Genomic DNA, 22,761 nt, shown 5'->3' on the forward strand with positions numbered 1-22,761 from the left:
CTCAGAAACAGCTGACTGCTCATGGAAAGCTACCATGGGAGTCATTACCCAGACTATGGAGTTCCTTTTATTTCAGTGCAATTTAGTTGCTTTTGATGAGTTATAAAATTTATTTGCATCTGATGAATTATTATCTTGATAAATACCAGAAAGTAACGTCAATGGAGTCTAAAATAGTATAATGTGGGAAAGGAGCAAAGGTGAAGCACAGTTTATTCTGGGCTGCAGTTTGACATGTTCTACCGTCCAAAAGATCATAGTCATTTTTTTTTTAGAATTACATTCAGCCTGTTAATATAATGTATGGCACTGTGTAAAGGTTTAAAGCATGTATGGAAAAATTGCTGAAAATTAAGAATGCTTAAAAAATAGAAATGGTAACTGTATATTTTTTTTTATTAAGAAAAGGCAAAGGTAATGAACAAAAGAGAAATCTAAATAAAATGACTATTTGGTGTGACAACCCTTTGCCTTCGAGACAGAATCAATTCTTCTAGGTACAACTGCATGCAGTTTTTGAAGAAACTTGGCAGGAAGGTTGTTGCAAACATCTAAAGCAGGCTTTACACGCAACAACATCGTTAACGAGATGTCGTTGGGGTCACGAGATTTGTGACACACATCCGGCCTCGTTAGCGATGTCATTGCGTGTGAAACACACGAACGACCGTTAACGATCAAAATTACTCACCTAATCGTTGATCGTTGACACGTTGTTCTAATCTCGATTATCGTTGCTGTTGCAGGACGCAGGTTGTTCGTCGTTCCTGCGGCAGCACACATCGCTATGTGTGACACCGCAGGAACGAGGAACATCACCGTACCTGCGGCCACCCACAATGCGGAAGGAAGGAGGTGCGCAGGGTGGGTGGGATGTTCAGCCCGCTCATCTCCGCGCCTCCACTTCTATTGGGCGGCCGCTTAGTGACGTCGCTGTGACTCCGAACGAACCACCCCTTAGAAAGGAGGCAGTTTGCCGGCCACAGCGACGTCATCAGGCAGGTAAGTATGTGTGATGGGTGTTAGCGATGTTGTACACCACGGGCAGCGATTTGCCCTTGACGCACAACTGACGCACATCGCTAGTGATGTCGCTGTGTGTAAAGTGCCCTTAAGACTAACCACAGATCTTCTGTGCAGCTAGGCTTCATGTGATCCCAGAAAGTCTTGATGATATTGAGATCAGCTCTTAAGGGCCATTTACACGCTGCGACATCGCTAACGATATATCATCGGGGTCACGGTGGTTGTGCCGCACATCCGGCGTTGTTAGCGACGTTGCAGCGTGTAACACATATGAGCAATCTTAAACGATCGCAAAAGAGGCAAAAATCGTAGGTATGTGAGAGGTCGTTCACTTACCAAAAATCGTTGCCTATTCAGTAGCGAGGTTGTTTGTCGTACCTGCGGCAGCACACATCGCTATGTGTGACACTGCAGGAACGAGGAACAACCTTGTACTTGTGGCCGCCCGCAATGAGGAAGGAAGGAGGTGGGTGGAATGTTCGTTCCGCTCATCTCCGCCCCTCTGCTTCTATTAGACGGCTGCCGTATGACATCGCTGTGACGCCGCACATACCACCCCCTTAGAAAGGAGGTGGTTTGCCGGCCACAGCGACGTCGCAGGGAAGGTAAGTCTGTGTGATGGGTGTAAGCAATGTTGTGCGCCACGGGCAGTGATTTGCCTGTGACGCATAACCGACGGGGGCGGGTACGCTCGCTACTGATATCGATAGCGATATCGCAGTGTGTAAAGTACCCTTTAGAGTCAGATGCCTCCCTGATATTGGATTATGGAAATAAAACTGCCTGTATTTCTCAGCAATGAGGGCACTACTAATCCTGGCCTAATCCCCAGCTCCACTTGCATAAGCTGAAACTTGCAGGAACTTCCACTGTGATTTACTGTTGCCTGCAGAAACTCTTTATTGTACTGCACTCAAGCTCTTCGGAGAACAAACTGCCTCCTATTACATTTTAATTTTTCCCATTTTGACTTTTTAGTCCTATGTTTTCAGGCATAGTTGATTTGTATGGCCTAATATCCGTGTTGAAGGATGGCCAAAATTTGTCAATGTAAACCACTTCTGGTGAGAGTTCTATGAACTGTACATGGATGTTACTGGGTTCCACTAAATGCTGCCAGTTCTGAGCTGATGGCCCTGCTGAACATGTTACAATTTTGAAGGTAAGTAATCATGATGTTTCTGTCAGTTTGCTTGGTTGACGACTGCATCTGTGGTCTACAATATTGCCTATTTCTTGATGCTTATTCAAAAAATCTTGAACAGCACAACTAGAAACCCCAGTCTACTTTGAAATCTATGCTTCGGAAAGACCTAGCTGATGCATTATAACTATCTTGTGGGTTTTTGCTGTGCTTAGTCTTGCCATGGTGTATGACCTGTGACATGGAACTGTCTTCCTCAACCTAACCTTTGTGGCAGAGTTTTTTTTTCTGTTTCACGCCCAGTTTAAGCTACTTAAACAACTGTTTTGTTTTCAGTTAATGACTTTGTTTCAACCTACAAATGCAAATAATAATTATGAACACCTATTTGGGATAATTGGTTACTTAGCCCCTTCACGTGAGTTGTTGGGAGATCTGCCCTCCGCTTTTAACTAGTTAAATCTCGCTTTCATTCTCTCATAGCAAAATGTAACACTCGCCATTCCCTACTCACATCGGCTGTTCCATGATGTGATTGCAGGGCAGTGATTGGATGCCATGACAGCCAGAGAACAGCTGATGACCTCTGTGTCTGTCATGGTGATCTTACTTTGAATGCCGACTGAGCCGGCATTCACAAGAGATTGTGATTTCAGCTGTAGAGTAGTGCAGATACTGATAGCACAAGTGACCCCCTAAGTGGAATAGTAAATATAATAAAAAGTTTTTAAAAAGTTTTTAAAATAACAAAAACACAAAAGTTCAAATCAACCCCTTTTTGCCTCATTAAATGTAAAACAATTAAAAATACACAGATTTGGTATTACTGAGTTAAAAAAAAAGTCTGATTTATCAAAATATAGAATAAATTAATCCGATTGGTAAATAGCTTTACAAAAAAATTCAAACCACCAGAATTATGGGGTTTTTTGGCCTCTGCAACATTGCAATAAAATACAATAAGAGGCGATCAAAACATTGTATCTACTCAAAATGGTATCGGTAAAAATGCCTGGTCAGGGTGCAAAAAAAAAAAGCACTTACACAGCCCCAGATCATGAAAAATGAGAACTTTGCGAGTCTTCGAAAATAGTGACAAAACCAACAATTGTTTTGTGACAAATTTCAGAAACTTTTCTCACCAACTAAATAAAAAAAAACCTGTACATGTTTGGTATGTGCATACTCCTACTGACCTGAAGAATCATATTGCCAGGTCAATTTTACTAAGTACTGAATATGGTAAATAAAAAAACAATTGCAGAATTGCACTCTTTTTTGCAACTTCACCACACTTGGAATTTTGTTCACCATTTTCCAATACAATATGGGGCAGAATGAATGGTGTCATTCAAAAGTACAACTCTCCCACAAGAAACCATCATTATATTATATTATATATTGACAACAAAATAAGAAAGTTATAGCTCTTGGAAGAAGGTGAGGAAAAAATGAAAGTGCAAAAGCAGAAAATCCCATCCAAAGGTTGTGTAGGGGTTAAACACCTGACAATAATCTTACAAGATCCCTGACTTTGATGATTTTGTGCAAGTGTACGTAGAAGAATTGATTTGTTTTGAAAGCCAAGGGTGGTTTAGATTTCTCTTTTGTATATTCACTTTGCATTTTGTTAATTTCTAAAGATAAACTATGAACACTTCTAATTTTATAAGCTTTCTTACTTTGCAGCATTTTTTTCCCACACCTGCTTAAGACTTTTGCGCAGTACTGTGTGTCTGTTGATAAAAATGCAAAGGAAGAACTAAATTTCATAGTAGAGTGTGAAGATTGCACTATACCAAAACAGAAGCATTTCTTACCATTTATCTGCAAAGAGGAAATAATATGCAACAATCAGCAGATAAAAAAAAATTATTACATTTTACACTAAATGTATATACACACCAAGCAAAGCTGATTCATTTAGGCATCAATACCCAAAGACCTAAAGGGTCTTCTGGTATCTGTTTCAAAGATGTTAAAAAACGATCCTTTAATCCCTGTAAATTTTAACGTGGAGCTTTAATCACAATTGGTTATGGTGAATTTGGAGGTGCAATTATTAGCTTGAACTTTGTTATTTTCCTTAATCTATTCTAACAATATTTAAAACAGAGGTATAAATATTATTCATGTACTGAAGGTGGTGATGGTACTGTATTTAAGTTCTGTTATTTTTTTTTTCTGTACCCGTGTAACAATCCATAACTTGTCAGATAACATGATATAAGCCCATGTTAATTAAGTATTGTGTCATTAAACAAGTTAAGGATTACTACATCAGTATGTATGTTAGGAGCATAAATTAAGTACCATGGTATGCCAAATCCTAAGAGCATGTAATACATTCACAGTCAGGAATCCACTCTGCTTACCAGTTCCAGCAGTCAGCCCATAACCACTTGTTCAGTTTTCATATTTATAGTAATGTGCCAACTAGCTTCTCTTCCTGCTTCTATACCCCAGGTGTATAAAAACCTAGATTTGCCTTTTGCCTTTTTTACACCTTTTTTACATAGAAGAACAATTTTGTAATGTCCCTGATGTGCAAAGCTTTCTTTTAACTAGTTAAAGACCGAGCCATTTACCCCCTTTCTTGACCAGATACATTTTCAGTTTTACTGTATATGGGGTATAAAGAGCTATAAAAAAAATTCTCATTCAGATATTTGAGTCATTTTTTTTTCTTTTTTCATGATAACTGGGACTTAATTTTTATGTCGCTGTTATATTCTCTCTTTTTTTATGCTAATATCACGTGATATTGATGGAAAAATAAGGGACATAAGCGATCTTTTCTTCTTGTACCTTTCACCAGATGTTTCATGTTGGGCTGGAGACAGGATGTAATAGTGGCTGCAGAGCCAAATAAATGTATTTATTTTTTTATTTCACCTCACCATTAGCAATCAAAGTACCTAATGTGTTAATGTTTCTTAAGTCCAAGTGGATGTTATTAAATAGTTTTCCAAGGCGGCTGTATATCTTCTGCCTGTATGAGTGGCAATCTGATAACATCCACTTGGACTTCAAAAAAGTTAACTCATTAAGTGCTCAATAGTTTGATTCTTAATAACTTCGCAACGAGAGGTGAATAAAAAAAACCCAAAACAAAACAAAAAAAAAAACATTTTACAGACACCATTACATCTTGTGTCCATCTTAACATGAAACATTTGGTGAAAAGTAATTTTTAAGACCTCACTGGACCACTAAAATCCATTTCAAAATGTGTTCCCCTCTCTGTAACAATTACGTTTATATTATCAGACACATTAATTTTTTTATAGGGGTGGGGCGAGTAATAGCAAAATTAATTAACAGAGGCATTTTTTTAATTCATTGATTTTTCTTCCTTGTTAATTATCTTTTTATTTTTAATTTATTTTATAAATTGTGCCCCTTGTGTTAAACCATCTGTGCCTTCTCTATGGGAACTCTCTGACAGCCCAATAGCCGCTGCCGTACCTCCAAGATCATATATAGGTGCAGAAATATTTTGAAATTAGGGTACTTTTCCACTTGTGTACCGTTTCTAATGCGAGAACATCAGAAGCGATATGCTAATGACCCTTTGCTGTATGAGTCAGCCGAGGGTCATGCGATTGTGATGCGATCTTGCGATCGTATCACAGCCTCAGAGAAGAGGGAGAGAGCATTTTCTCCCCATCTCCCCATCTGTCTCTGCATATATCGCACTGCAGTCACATAACATGCGAGTGCAGTGCGATGTTACACATGCACCCATAGACTTGTATGGGCGTGCATGAGCTGGGAATCGCTGCAAAATGCAGCATGCTGTGATTGCACTGAGAGCACAATTCGTGTCGAGAAATAAAAGGTAAGAGGACACTACCTCATTGATTAACACTGGTGAGAAGTGACATGCTCATTCTTTTTCTCAAGAAATTCTGCAATTTTCTTGAGAAAAAAACACAGTGTGCGCACGGCTATTTTTTTTCATAGGTTTTGCTGGGGAATGTCTGCGGAAAGGTTACAACCATTTTCTGAAGAAACTTCTGCAGCAAAAACACAAAAAAAACCGCAGGTAAAAACGCAGTGTGCGCACAGGGCCTTATAATTACATCAGGATTATCCTCCAGCTTTCTATAAACCTAAAAAATAAATCTGCATAGGCGTGTATGAAGGAAGTATATTTAGAATTTACAATGCATTTTTAGAATATGGAAAATCAATAACTATCAATGACTATCAAGTTCGGAGCTGATTTTTGTTTTTTACGTGGTTAATACTCTCAATACTATGCAGACTCATAAATTACGTGATGTGACATATATGTTTAAACAATGGTTTCCAATTTATCTGGGCTGAATATGTGCCTTGAATAACCTACAATGAGAGCGGGACCAGCTCTGGGCAATGCATACAATTGTAGAGATAGTCTTGTGCACACCCAGCTTTCATATGTTCGCAATACCAGGATGGAACCACCTCGACTGTTTAAACATCTGGTAAGTGATTTTAAACAAGGCATTGTTGAGTCTTTTCTCTGTGTATTATAAGTACCACAGCTGCCATGCTTTGTTATCATTTATTTACGCCAATGTCTGGGAAAGGGAAACCAATATCAGTGCATCTGTCTGACATGCACTGAAATAAGCACTCAGTGGCCTCCTGCGGGGCCATAGACATAGTCTGCATATTATTGCTTTTGAAATGTAGCTCATAGAAATCATCCAATGCAAAAAAAATAGAATAAAGCGACCAGTAATTTTTCATTTCTGACTGCAATTTATATTTTCCTTATCAAAAATGTTTTTTCCTTTGCTTGGAAAAAAGTCATAATTTGCATACATCTTTTCTGACTGATTTTTGTGCTTTTTTACATTCATTTATTTACTATTAACTTTCAGACCCATATGGCCACAAAGACATACACAAAACACAACTAGAAATGCCGTGTATGTGAGTGAGGCCTCCCTAGATGTAATGAATTATAATTACTAATGGCTAATTCCTATAGAATACATGGTAACTATACAATGACTTTGGAGCTATATTAATCACAGCATTAGGGTTTATATTTTACAATTAAACCAATCTGTCGAAACATATTTCACTTTTTCAAATTAGTTTTTATCTACTGGCTTTAAATTATTTTATTCTGTTTTCTTTATATAATTATTGTGGCAATTTTTTTACTTGGCCTATTTCTAGTAGTAGTGGATAGCAGTTCAGTTTTTTTATTTTCAGTGCATTTACACTGTCTAACTTTCATGCATAATCATTCCAAGCTTAACAATCATTGTTCTCAGCAGCACATCATTCTGTGTAAAGAGGTTGGGTGCTGCTGAGACTAAAGACAATCTATGTCCACAGAATTATCTATTACCGTATTTTCAGACTATAAGATGTACTTTTTTCCCCCAAATGTTGGGGCAAAGTGGGGGGTGCATCTTAGGCTACTTTCACACTTGCGTTGAACGGTATCCGTTGCATTGCGATGTGTGACGGATGCAATGGATGTGTTGCATTTAGTGGCACAACGGATGCAACGGATCGTACAAAACAATGGAATCTTTTTTTTTTTCCTTCTTTCGTTTTATTAGCGGCAGACTATTGTGAACGGTCAGCTGATCGCTCACAGCAGCCGGTCGCCGAGTGATCGGCTGATCGTTCACAGCAGCCGGTCGCCGGGTGATCAGCTGATTGTTCGGCCGCCAAGAATGTGTGAGGGGAGGCGGGGGGCGGAGTGCGGGGTGGGTGGAGCCGAGCGGGACCATGGCGCTGAGGACATCAGTGCAGCGAGGAATGCAAGGCTGGGGACAGGTGAGGGTGAGTGTGTGTGTGCGTGCGTGTGTACATGTGGAGTGGAGTGCGGGAGGGGGCGGAGCCGAGCGGGAAAGTGTCGGGCTCCCTGCACACGTAGCCAGGGTAAATATCGGGTAACTAGGCAAAGCACTTTGCTAGGTTACCCGATATTTACCTTTGTTACCAGCGTACACCGCTTAGCGCTGGCTCCTTGCATCCATAGCCAGGGTAAATATCGGGTAACTAGGCAAAGCGCATTGCTTAGTAACCCGATGTTTACCCTGGTTACATGTGCAGGGAGCCAGGGAGAGCTTGCGCAGCAAAATCCTACGGATTGCGCTGCTCAAAAAATGCTACATGCAGCGTTACTTGCACCCGACGCAGCGTCAAAATAACAACGCTGCGTCGTACAGTGGATGCAACACAAGACCATCTGTTGCTATCCGTAGCTAATAGATGTCTATGAGGAATATAATGGTTTCCTGCAACGGTTACCGTAATTCCTCAAGGCTGCGGATAGCAACGGAAGCCGTCCAATGCAAGTGTGATAGTAGCCTTATAGTCTGAATGTAGGGCTGCAGGGAATGAGGGTGCTGCGGTGGAACGGATCATCGGTGGCACGAGCAGGCTGTAGCAGCTTGCAGTGACCACGTGGACCCGCTCATTTAATATGCACGCCCATCATCCCGCCCATCATCTCTCACCGCTGAAGCCAGCGCTGACAGGTGGGCGGGATGATGGGCGGGCAGTGCGCGCATAATTAACAGCCGGCCGTGATCACCCCTGGCAACTACAGCCTGGAGTGATCATGTGTGGCTGTATTCACTGCCCCCTATGCATCATCATCAGCGCGGGGTGCAGTGAATCAGTACATTGACCGGCCACAATCCCTGCAGCACCGTGATGTCCTCCTGTCTGAGCCAGCGGTGGCTGTATGGAGACTAGTGGTGCACACAGCGATGACGTCATCGCTGTGCGCACGTGTCCACACGCAGCCGCTACTGGCACAGACAGGAGGACATCGTGATGCTGCAGGGATCGTGGCCGGCTCCACTCAGGTCAGCGGCGCTGCTGCTGACACAGACGGGAGGATGAGCGATGCTGCAGGGAGTGAAGTAAGGTGAGTATGAACGTTTATTTTTTTTTATGTGCCACAGGATGTGGGCCATATAGCAGGATAGGGGTATATAGCAGGATGGGGGTATATTATGAGCAGGATGGGGTTATATGAGCAGGATGGGGGTATATGAGCAGGATGGAGGTATATAGCAGGGTGGGAGTATATAGAAGGATGGGAGTATATGAGCAGGATGGGGATATATGAGCAGGATGGGGGTATATAGCAGGATGGGAGTATATAAGCAGGATGGGGGTGTATGAGCAGGATTGGGGTATATTATGAGCAGGATGGGGGTATATGAGCAGAATAGGGGTATATGAGCAGGATGGGGGTATAAGAGTAGGATGGGGGTATATGAGAAGGATGGGGGTATATAGCAGGATGGGAGTATATGAGCAGGATGGGGGTATATGAGCAGGATTGGGGTATGAGCAGGATGGGGGTATATGAGCAGAATGGGGGTATATGAGCAGGATGGGGGTATATAGCAGAATGGGAGTATATGAGCAGGATGGGAGTATATGAGCAGGATGGGGGTATATGAGCAGGATGGGGGTATATGAGTAGGATGGGGGTATATAGCAGGATGGGAGTTTATGAGCAGGATGGGAGTATATGAGCAGGATGGGAGTATATGAGCAGGATGGGGGTGTAATGAGCAGGATGGGGGTATATGAGCAGGATGGGGGTATATGAGCAGGATGGGGGTATATAGCAGGATGGGGGTATATAGCAGGATGGAGGTATATAGTAGGATGGAGGTATATAGCAGGATGGAGGTATATAGCAGTAAGGAGGTATATAGCAAGATGGGGGTATATAGCAGGTTGGGGCCATATGCCAGGATGGGGTATATAGCAGGATGCGGCCATATGCCAGTATATAGCAGGATGCGGCCATATGCCAGGATGACGGTATATAGCAGGATGTGGGCTATACCAGGATGAGGGACATATACTGTATATACAAGGCAGGAGGATCATTACCAGGATGGGGTACCTTAGTAGAGAAATTGGGGACATTACCTCCATAACAGTGTCAGCAGCAGATCCTCGCCCCATAACAGTGTGTCATGACCACATTTTTTGCTTAAAGTTTTATTTTCCGATTTTCCTCCTCTAACAGCGTCTTATAGTCCGAAAAATATGGTAGTTATTCTTCTACAGGTGCATCTCAATAAATTGGAATATCATCAAAAAAGTTACATAGTTACATAGTTACTTAGGTTGAAAAAAGACCTAGGTCCATCTAGTTCAACCTTCCTCCACCAGTTCTACATTTAGTCACTAAGTCATTTATAACCAACAATGTTTTGTGTACTGAGGAAATCATCCAGCCCTTTTTTAAAAGCTGTTATAGTATCTGCCATTACTTCCTCTTGTGGTAGGGCATTCCACAGTCTGACTGCTCTAACTGTAAAGAACCCTTTCCTATTTAGCTGTTGGAATCGCTTTTCTTCCACTCGCAGTGAGTGCCCCCTGGTCCTTAGTACTGTCTTTGGAAGAAATAAGTCATGTGCCAGTTCTTTATATTGACCACACATGTATTTATACATATAAATGAGATCTCCTCTGAGACGTCTTTTTTCTAAGCTAAACATATGTAACTTTTTCAACCTGTCATCATATGGGAGGCCTTCCATTCCTTGTAATAGTCTAGTTGCCCGCCTTTGAACTGACTCTAACTTCTGAATGTCCTTTTTAAAATGTGGAGCCCAAAACTGGATCCCGTATTCCAGATGTGGCCTTACAAGTGATTTATAGAGGGGTAACAATACGTTGGGATCACGGGATCTAATCTCTCTTTTTATACACCCTAAAATCTTGTTTGCTTTAGCAGCTGCTGCTTGACATTGAGTGCTGCTGCTCAGCTTATTTGTAATGAGAATACCCAAGTCCTTCTCCTGTTCTGTAGTCCCGAGTTTACTTCCATTTAATGTATACGCAGCTATAGGATTACTCCGTCCTAGGTGCATTACTTTACATTTAGCAACATTAAATCTCATTTGCCAAGTATCTGCCCATTCTGACATCTTATCCAGATCTTTTTGTAATATTGTACTATCCAGGTCAGTTTTTAATATCCTACATAGTTTGGTGTCATCGGCAAAGACTGACACTGTACTATCAATCCCATCCACAAGCTCATTAATAAAGAGATTAAAAAGAATTGGTCCTAGCACAGATCCCTGCGGCACCCCACTGCTGACTATGGCCCATTTAGAGAATGTTCCATTTATGACTACTCTTTGTTTCCTATCTTTAGCCAATTCCTTACCCAGTTGCATATTGTGTCCCCTAGTCCTTGCTTCTGGAGCTTTAGTATAAGGCTATTATGTGGTAAAGTATCAAATGCCTTTGCAAAGTCCAAATAAATCACATCAGCTGCATTACCAATATCCAGGTTTGAACTTACCCCCTCATAGAACCCCAACAGGTTGGTTAGACACGACTTATCTTTCATGAATCCATGCTGTTTGTCAGTTATCATATTATTTTCTGCAATATATTTTTGCATGTCATCCCTTAAAATGCCCTCAAAAACTTTGCATACTACTGATGTCAGGCTTAAGTTAATTTATTTCAGTAATTCAATACAAAAAGGAAACATATTATATAGAGTCATTACAAACAGAGTGATCTATTTCAAGTGTTTATTTCTGTTAATGTTGATGATTATGGCTTACAGCCAATGAAAACCCAAAAGTCATTATCTCAGAAAATGAGAATATTATATAAGACCAACTGAAAAAATTATTTTTAAATCAGAAATGTTGGCGCCTACCCCTTAACAACCGCGGGCAGTAAAATTACGTCCTAGCGGTCATAACGTTACTGCCCGCGGTCTGCCGGCGGCAGCATGCCGCGATCGGCGCACATCTCAGCTGATTTTCACAGCGGAAATGTGTGCCTGCTAGGCACGAGCAGAATCGTTATCTGCTCGTGCCGTTTAACCCCTGAAATGGCGCTGTCAATATGTGATAGTGCCATTATAAACGCGATTGCGGTAAAGTTTTACTTACCGCCCGATACCGGAAGTCACGTGACATGATCACGTGACTTCCGGTCGTTGTCATGGTAGCACAGGGTCATGTGATGACTCCTGTGCTAGATATGAACCACTTTCACTTTCGCTTTGTGCAGAGGCCAGGGAAGCAGGAAGTGCACGTATCTGCTGTTCACAGCTGTGTAGTTTTTTTGTCGCCACAACTTTTGCGCAAAATGCAATAACAGGCGATCAAAGCATAGCATCTGCGCAAAAATGGAACCGTTAAAAATGTCAGCTCGAGATGCAAAAAATAAGCTGTCACTGAGCCATAGATCCCGAAAAATGAGAACGCTACGGGTCACGGAATATGGCGTAAAACGTGCGCCACTTTTTTCAGACAAACTTCCGAATTTTATTTAACCCCTTATATAAAAGTAAACCTATACATGTTTGGTGTCTACGAACTCGCACTTACCTGAGGCATCACATCCACACATAAATTTTACCATACAGTGAATACAGTGAATAAAATATCTCAAAAACAATAGTGCTATCGCACTTTTTTGCAATTTTTCTGCATTTGGAATTTGTTTGCTATTTTCCAGTACACTATATGGTAAAACTGATGGTTTCATTTAAAAGTACAGCTCGTTCCGCAAAAAGTGAGCCCTCACATGACCATATTGACTGAAAAATAAAAACGTGACGTCTCTCAGAAAAAGAATGGCGAAAAAAAAAACGGAAAGCGAAAAATCGGCCGGTCGTGAAGGGGTTAAAAGTCTGTACAGTAAATGCACTCAATACATGGTCGGGGCCAGCGTCAGACTGGCTACCGGAGGAATCTCCAATAATGCTAGGCCTGGATTCAGGTACCTGCATTGCACGTCGGAGCTCTCACCTGAGCTCCGGTGTGCAGCCAAGACTGTACCGCGAGCGCCGAGTGATTGATTCCCCCGCGATTGCGGATCAGTTCTTGTCAGCTGCAGACAGGCCGGGGTGATCTCTGGTGCTCTCACCTGAACTCCGGAGATCAGCCCGGCCTGTCTGTAGCTGTCATGAACTGAACCGCAATCGTCGGGGAATCAATCACTCGGTGCTCACGGTACAGTCTAGGCTGCACTCTGGAGCTCAGGTGAGAGCTCTGGAGTGCAATGCAGGTACCTGAATCCAGGCCTGGCATTACTGGAGATTCCTCTGGTAGCCAGTCCGACACTGGTCGGGCCTCCTTTTGCATGAATTACTGCATCAATGTGGCGTGGCATGAAGGCGATAAGCCTGTGGCACTGTTGAGGTGTTATGGAAGCCAAGGTTGCTTTAATAGCAGCCTTCAGCTCGTCTGCATTGTTCGGTCTGGCATCTCTCATCGTCCTCCTGACGTTACCCCATAGATTCTCCATGGGGTTTCGGTCAGGCAAGTTTGCTGGCCAATCAAGCACAATGATACTGTGGATATTAAACTAGGTGCTGGTATTTTTGGCAGTGTGGACAAGTGCCAAGTCCTGCTAGAAAAAGAAATTTCCATCTCCAAAAAGCTTGTTGGCAAGGGAAGCATGAAGTGCTCTAAATTTCCTGGTAGACAGCTGCATTTACTTTGGTCTTGATAAAACACAGTGGACCCACATCAGCAGATGAAGTGGCTCCCCAAACCATGACTGATTGTGGAAACTTCACACTAGACCTCAAGCAGCTTGGATTGTGGCCTCTTCACTTTTCCTCTAGACTCTGGGACCTTCATTTCCAAATGAAATGCAAAACATACTTTCAGAAAACACCTTGGACCACTGAGCAACAGTCCAGTTCTTTTTCTCCTTGGCTCAGGTAAGACACTTCTCACATCTATTGGTCATGAGTGGCTTGACACAAGGAATGCCGACACTTGTAGCCCATGTCCTGGATATGTCTGTCTGTGGTGGCTCTTGAAGCACAAACTCCAGCCGCAGTCCACTCCTTGTGAAGCTCCTCCAATTTTTTTGAATGGCCTTTTCTTAACAATCCTATCAAGGCTGCACTTATTCTGGTTGCTTGTGCGCCTTTTTCTACCACACTTTTTCCCTCCACTCAACTCTCCATTAATATGCTTGGATACAGCACTCTGTGAACAGAAAGCTTTGTAGCAATGACCTTTGATGGCTTACCCTCCTTGTGGGGTGTGTCAATGACTGCCTTCTGGACATCTGTCAAGTCAGCAGTCTTCCCCATGATTGTGTAGCCTACTGAACCAGACTAAGGGGCCATTTTAAATGCTTAGGAAGCATTTGCAGGTGTTTTGTGGTAATTATTCCAATTTTCTGAGATAACGTCTTTTAGGTTTTCATTGGCTGTAAGCCATAATCATCAACATTAACCCCTTCATGACCGGCCGATTTTCCGCTTTCCGTTTTTTTTTTTCGCCATTCTTTTTCTGAGAGACGTAACTTTTTTTATTTTTCAGTCAATATGGTCATGTGAGGGCTCATTTTTTGCAGAACGAGCTGTACTTTTAAATGAAACCATCAGTTTTACCATATAGTGTACTAGAAAACGGCAAAAAATTCCAAATGCAGAAAAATTGCAAAAAAAGTGCGATAGCACTATGGTTTTTGAGATATTTTATTCACTGTGTTCACTATATGGTAAAACTGATGTATGGGTGTGATGCCTTAGGTCAGTGCGACTTCGTAGACACCAAACATGTATAGGTTTACTTTTATATAAGGGGTTTAAAAAAAAATCGGAAGTTTGTCCAAAAAAAGTGGCGCACGTTTTACGCCATATTCCGTGACCCGTAGCGTTCTCATTTTTCGGGATCTATGGCTCAATGACGGCTTATTTTTTGTGTCTCGAGCTGATGTTTTTAACGGTACCATTTTTGCGCAGATGCTACGTTTTGATCGCCTCTTGTTGCATTTTGCGCAAAAGTTGTGGCGACAAAAAAACATCGTTTTGGCGTTTGGAATTTTTTTGCCGCTACGCCGTATACTGATCAGATTAATTGATTTTATATTTTGATAGATCGGGCGTTTCTGAACGCGGCGATACCAAATGTGTGTATATTTTTTTATTTTTTTAACCCTTTAATTTTCAATGGGGCGAATGGGGGGTGATTTGAACTTTTAGGTTTTTTTGTTTTTTTTTTAATTTTTTAAAACTTTTTTTTTTTTTATGTTACTAGTCCCCCTAGGGGGCTATTGCGATCAGCATTCCGATCTCTCTGCAGTATCTGCTGATCACAGCTACAAAGCTGTAAACAGCAGATACGCTCTCTTTCTCTTTAGCTGTGCCGCTAGCACAGCGAAAGTGAAAGCAAGTCAGGTGTAGTACAGGAGTCATCACATGACCCTGTGCTACCATGACAACTATCGGGAGTCACGTGATCGTGTCACGTGACTTCCGGTATCGGGCGGTAAGTAAATGTTTACCGCGATCGCGCTTATAATGGCACTGTCACATATTGACAGAGCCATATAAGGGGTTAAACGGCACGAGCAGATAACAATTCTGCTCGTGCCTAGCAGGCACACATCTCAGCTGTGAAAATCAGCTGAGATGTGTGCCGATCGCAGCATGATGCTGCCGGCAGACCGCGGGCAGTAACATTATGACCGCAAGGACGTAATTTTATGGCCCGCGGTCGTTAAGGGGTTAACAGAAATAAACACTTGAAATAGATCACTCTGTTTGTAATGACACTATATAATATTTGCATTGCCCTTTTTTGATATTCTAATTTATTGAGATGTACCTGCATATGCATGAGAAGTATAGTTCGCCTGTCTAAAAGGGCTAATTAGAGGTGAGTGAAGCCAGACAATTTAAAAAAAAAAAAAAAAAAGTCTGTGTTCCAGTTCGGGTGCTGTTCATATGCAAACCACTCGATCTAGCATCGTTGTGCTCGGGTACGCTAGGTGTTTGGCCCATTCAGAGCCATTTGCAGTCTCTGAATAGCTCTCATTGGGGGTAAATACAATGTTTTTGGATGCTGTGTGTCCAAAAAAATTCTACTCTCCCTCCCTCGGAAATGTTTCTGGCTGGCTGTATGTGGGTAGAGAGCTGAAATGCCCAATTGGTGCCTTCCATTATACTCGTTATTCAAGTTGAAACCTGATAGTTTGGGTTCCCTTTAACTTATATGGAGTTCAGTGTCTGGGAACAAGTTCAGGTCAAGTCTAGATCCCAAAACCACTTTTAACCCCTTCACGACTGAGGATATACCGGTACGTCCTAAATCATGAAGGGGTGACCACCACTGGATGGTGCGGTGAGCCGGCAGCAATTCCTACACATATCTGCTGATTGGAGCAGCAGACATGTGTGGCTATCAGGCACGGGTGGATCCGCGATCAAGCCATGCCTGTTAACTCCTTAGATCATGCACTGAAAATGTGACAATGCATTTTAAATAGCCACAGCAGAAAAATTGCCTTTCCTGCTACTATCAACGGCCCTGTGACGCGATCACGGAGAGTCATTGGCTACCATGGTAGCGACAGGCCATGTGATAACTGTGATCCTGTCGCTATCATGACATAGTTCCTGTTACAGCTGGCAGAGCAGCAGCTGTAAAAGGAAAAAAGCATTTCTGCTGATCAGAGCTGTGCAGCTCTGATCAACAGAAATAAATCAGCGATGAGACTGCTGATCCTTATAGTCCCCTAGGAGAACTAGTAAAATGAAAAAGGAAAAAAAGTTTAGAAAAAATTAAAGTTCAAATCACCTCCCATTTGCCCCATTGAAAATTAAAGGTTAAAAAAATAAAAAGCATACACATATTTGGTATCACCGGATTCAGAAATACCCGATCTATCAAAATATAAAATCATTTAATCTGATCGGTAAGCGGCATAGCAGCAAAAAAATTCCAAACGCCAAAATTAGATTTTTTGTTCGTCGCAAATTTTGCGCAAAATGCAATAACAGGCGATCAAAACATAGCATCTGCACAAAAATGGTACCATTAAAAACATCAGCTCAAAACACAAAAAATAAGCCGAGCCACATATACCAAAAAAAGAGAATGCTGCGGGTTGCGGAATATGGCGCAAAAAGTGCGCCTTTTTTGGACAAACTTCAGAATTTTTTTTAACCCCTTAGATAAAAGTAAATCTATTCGTTTGGTATCTTCAAGTCATAACGACCTGAGGCATCCCACCGACATATCAGTTTTACCATATAGTGAACACGGTGAATAAAATACCCCAAAAACTATTGGGCAACTGCATTTTTCTTACAATTTTTTCATACTTGGATTTTTTTTTGCTGTTTTACAGTACATTATATGGTAAAACTCATTGTTTCTTTTAAAATTAAAACTCGTGTTGCAAAAAACAAACCCTCATATGGCAAGATTGACGTAAAAACAAATAACAGAAAATCGCCTGGGGGTGAAGAGGTTAACTAATGTCACGATGAACCCGGTGAACCTGAACATACAGAGTTCCGCTCATCTCTAATGACCATTAAAAAGCAAATGGCCAGAGTAAAGCAGGCTTTACACGCTGCGATCTCACAAGTGATTGTACCCGCCCCCGTCGGTTGTGCGACACGGGCAAATCACTGCCCGTCGCGCACAACCTTGCTTACCCCCGGCACACGGACTTACCTGTTCTGCGACGTCGCTGTGGCCGGCGAACCGCTTCCTTTCTAAGGGGGTGGGTCGTGCGGCTTCACAGCGACGTCACACGGCAGCCATCCAATAGAAGCGGAGGGGTGGAGATGAGCGGGACGTAAACATCCCGCCCCCCTCCTTCCTTCCGCATAGCCGGTGGAGGCAGGTAAGGAGATGTTCCTCGTTCCTGCGGTGTCACACATAGCGATGTGTGCTGCCTCAGGAACGACAAACAACATTGCTAATTAAAAGAAAACGATTTTTTGTTTTAGGATGACCTCTCCGCGGCAAACGATTTTTGCAGCTTTTGCGATCGTTTTAGGACGAATATGACTGTTGCACGTTATCGTTAATGAAGCCAGATATGCATCACAAACAGCGTGACCCCGACGATAATTCATTAAAGATATCGTAGCGTGTAAAGGCCGCTTAAGAAAACCCTTAAATTAGGCACCTGTTTATAGATTTCAGCACACAACTCATTGTCTTTCATGCAGTGCCCATATTGTGAACATTCACAGGGCAGGGAAGATCTGAGTACTGTCCATCCCTTGTTGTCAATGGTGGGCTCCTGTTTTATTTTTCTCTATTTATTTTTTGTAATCGATCCATTATCTTTCTTAGTAATCTTACTCTCTAAAGCCACATTCACACGTTCAGTATTTGGTGAGTTTTTTACCCCAGTATTTGTAGCCAAAACCAGGAGTGGGAAAAAAATCAGAAGTGGTCCTACTCCTGGTTTTGGCTACAAATACTGAGGGAAAAACTTACCAAATACTTAATATGTGCACGTGGTCTAATAAAGGGAGTAGGATTATTTAATAAGTAGCTGAACAGAGCCCAATAACCCAGAAAGTGATAGCCTCTGAGAGTGGCCAGTGTGAAAAATTCAATATTTAATTTTTTTTTTTTGCAAATTTAGCTAGTGCCATTATTTTTTTTCAAACATAATAAAAATGATTTAAGCAAAATGTAATAATTTTTTTATGATTTTAATAAATGCTCCATTTAGCTTATTGCATATTAGATGTCATTTTTCTGGGCAGAAAACAAATAATTGGTTGCTGGCAAAACGTTTTATTTTAACTACATGTTCTAACACAGATAGATCCTTGATTTTGACAGTCACTGGCAGCCTGATAGATATTAGCTAAGAGATGTTTTTAGATACAGATTAACTGAGCTGATTTTCGCTGGCAATGTTTAAAGCCCACCCTGAAGCAAGAAGACCCCTGACTGTGTGATGAACATACTGCAGAAGTCAGAGCACAGTATCAGGGTTGGGGTGATATTTTATTAACTTACCAAACTCCAGTGGAAATGTTATCTATAGCTTTTCGGCTAAATCAATCTCCCTCAATGCATTCCTTGGCAAATGTCTTTATAAATGAGAAGGCTTAAGAAACAAATAATACATATGTGTAATAAAAGAAGGGCCAAATCCCTTTCATCTTCTGCTGATGTTGGCTTCTAAAAGCTCAACCGCTCCTCCATGAGCTCCTTACTTCAGTCCTCTGGTTCTCTGACACTATGAGGGATCAGTGATGACAATGGAAACCTGTTGACAAAGATGCTTCTTGTTCTTTTTGCTGAGGAGCTGGTTATATCCGCACATGATAATTCCTGGCTATTTAAGGTAATAAGGAAAGCAATCTTAGCTTCATAGTTACATGGTCCTTTATCCAGTTACAGATGTACTTGATCTGATGCTTTCATGTGCACTCAATCTGGATCCTTCAAATTATTTTGGGTAATGTGACGTCCATTAATGTCACATAAAATCAATGGCGCATTCTTGTGGTCTCATATAATACAAAAACATTTCTGTTTGCATGACTGCTTTCTTGTGTGTATACCAGAAGCCCGAGACCTTTGCCTGTTCATTAGAAATAATTTACAGGTAATATACTGGTATTTATGAAAGTTCTTTCATCTAGAAAATTGACCAAAAAAAAAAATCACAGGAGGAGGATTTTTAAAAGCGTTTGTGGTGGAATTGTCCATCTTGTTTAGGAAAACGATTCGATAATCGTGTTAGTCCATAATATGTAAAAAATGTGGTTATTTTAAGATGCTGAATAGGGATGATCGAATACCCTATTATTCGCTCTGCCGAATATTCGACAAATACCTCGCAGTTATTAGAGTATTCACGATTATTCGGCCCCCAATGCAAGTCTATGGGAAAACAGAATAATTTTATGTTGGACCTGTTGGTGAGCTGTGGTGACTGAGGAAGAGGCTGAAATGGATGGGAAAAGGCAGAAACAGTATGGGCACAGCCTATAGAAGGTGCCTCACTTCATTTCTGCCCCCTCCCGATTCATCCAAGATGACAGGACACACACTAACGCGCCGCCCACATTCACCCTCTTCCTCTGATTTCTGTTGCATATGCCATGACACATGCGACAGAAAACTACTCCCCGAGTCCAGCTAAGTCCCCCCCCATAACCCCTCCGATGTCTCCCGGTGTTCCCCCGCTGTTTTTACCTTTTTGCAGAGCTCATCCGCCGCATCCCTCCGCCTTCACAATGAATGCTATGTGCATGCGCAGAGCGTGGCTGTCCGATTCAGCTCAGCTTCATGTGTTCCAGTGAGAACGGCTGTGGAGCTGCGCTGAATGCATCGACTCTGCTGCTGTGACCCAGGGAGCGTAGGTGCAGATTCTTTGCACCCACACTCCTCACATGGACGGTCTGCACTCCTAAAAAATGGGGGACACGTTCCCTGAGCATGCCCCCCATATTCTAGAAGGTCCAGAGTCGTCATGGGACTTCCAAAATGGATTACAGGAGATTTTTTTTTCTTTACAATAAATTGGTGAAACAGGGGATGTTTTGGGGAGTGTTTTTCTTAAATATTTTTTTTTTTTTTTTTTTTTTACGTCTTTTTTTTTCTACTTTTATTACTGACAGTTGGTGATGTCGGGTATTTGATAGACGCCATTACATCACCAACTGCTAGGCTTGATGTCAGGTGACATTACACATCTGGTATCAACCCCATTTATTACCCCGTTTGCCACCGCATCAGGGCAACGGGATGAGTTTGGGCAAAGCGCCAGGATTGGCGCATCTAATGGATGCGCCACTTTTGGGACGGCTGCGGGCTACTATTTTTATGCTGGGAAGGGCCAATAACTATGGACCTTCCCACCCTGAGAATACCAGACCACAGCTGTCTGCTTTACCTTGGCTGGTGAACCAATTTGGGGGAACCCCATTTTTTTTTAATTTATTTATAAATAATTATAAAAAAGAGCCTGGGGCCCCTCCAAATTAGATCACCAACAAAGCTAAAGATGCCATCTGTGGTCTACAGGCTGCAGCCATCTGTTTTGTCCTAGCTGGCTATTAAAAATGGGGGGGACTCCACGTCACTTTTTTTTTAATTATTTATTTTTTTGGCTAAATGCAAGGCTAGGCACCCTTTAGTGCCACATGAAAGTCACTAAAGAGTGCCAGCTTAGAATATGCAGGGAGATGGGACATTATATATCTGTTTGACATCGGTCTGCCTGTCTATCTATCCATCTATTCTTTTTTATCTATCTATCCATTATCTATCTATCCATTATCTATCTATCTCTCTATCCCTCTATCTATCCATTATCTATCTATCTATTCATTATCTATCTATCTATCCCTCTATCTATCCATCTATCTATCTGTCTATCTATCTATCCATTTATCTATCTGTCTAGCTATCTATCCACTATCTATCTATCTATCCATCTATCTATCCATCCATTATCTATCTATTTATCCATCTATCTATCCATTATCTATCTATCCCTCTATTTATCTATCTAACTATCCATTATCTATCCCTCTATCTATCTACCTATCTATCCATTATCTATCTATCTCTCTATCCCTCTAGCTATCCATTATCTATCCATCTATCGATCCCTCTATCAATGTATCTATCTATCTATCCCTCTATCTATCCCTTTATCCCTCTATCTATCCATCTATCTATGCCTCTATCTATCCATCCATCTATCTATCTATCCCTTTATCTATCTATCTATCTATCTATCTATTCAGCTATCCGATAGATAGATAGATAATTGATAAATAGATGGATAGATAGATAATGGATAGATAGATAGATAGAGGGATAGATAGAGGGATAAATGGATGGATAGATAATGGATAAATAGATGAATAGATAGATAGACAACGGATAGATAGATAGATAGATAGATAGATAGATAGATAGATAGAGGAATAGATAGAGGGATAAATAGATGGATAGATAGATAATGGATAAATAGATGGATAGATAGATGGTTGGATAGATAGATGGATAGATAGATCGATAATGGATAGATAGATGGATAGATGGATAGATAGATAATGGATAGATAGATAGATAAATAATGGATAGTTAGATAATGGATAGATGGATAGATAGAGAGATAGATAGATAGATAATGGATAGATGGATAGATAGAGAGATAGATAGATAGATAATGGATAGTTAGATAATGGATAGATAGATAATGGATAGATAGATAGATAGCTAGATAGAGGGATAGATAGATGATATTACAGCTTTTATTACAGTTCTCGCGAACGGTAATGTGTTAACATCACCGACCATAAGAAATGATCTGGAGTTACCTTTGCAGCATCGTCCACGGAATGAGTCTGCATTGAGCACTCGCTCACAGACGTCGCCGAGTGTGGATTACGCCGGACCTGGATATTTGGGGGGGATTAATAAAGTGGTGACAGAGGGGCTTTTTGGTGTTTTATTTCAAATAAAGGATTTTTCGGTTTGTGTTTATTTACTTTCACTATAGATTAGTGCTGGCGTGTCATAGACGCTGCCACTACTAATCTTGGACTTAGTGGCAGCGATGCGCTGCCATTAACACCTTATTACCCTTATGGCCACCGCATCACGGCAATCAGGAAGGGCCGGTGACACGCCGGGACTATCGCATCTTATGAATGCGACATTCTCTGGGCAGCAGCGGGCTGATATTCTCGGCTGCGGGAGGGGGAGGCCGTAACCATGGTCCTCGCCCTCCCCAGCCTGAGAATACCGACCCGCTGCTGTGTGCTTACCTCGGCTGGGTATCATTTGGGGGGTCTGCACGTTGTTGTTTTAAAT

Source organism: Anomaloglossus baeobatrachus, chromosome 1 (assembly GCF_048569485.1).
Source record: "Anomaloglossus baeobatrachus isolate aAnoBae1 chromosome 1, aAnoBae1.hap1, whole genome shotgun sequence".
NCBI classification, from domain to species: Eukaryota; Metazoa; Chordata; class Amphibia; order Anura; family Aromobatidae; genus Anomaloglossus; species Anomaloglossus baeobatrachus.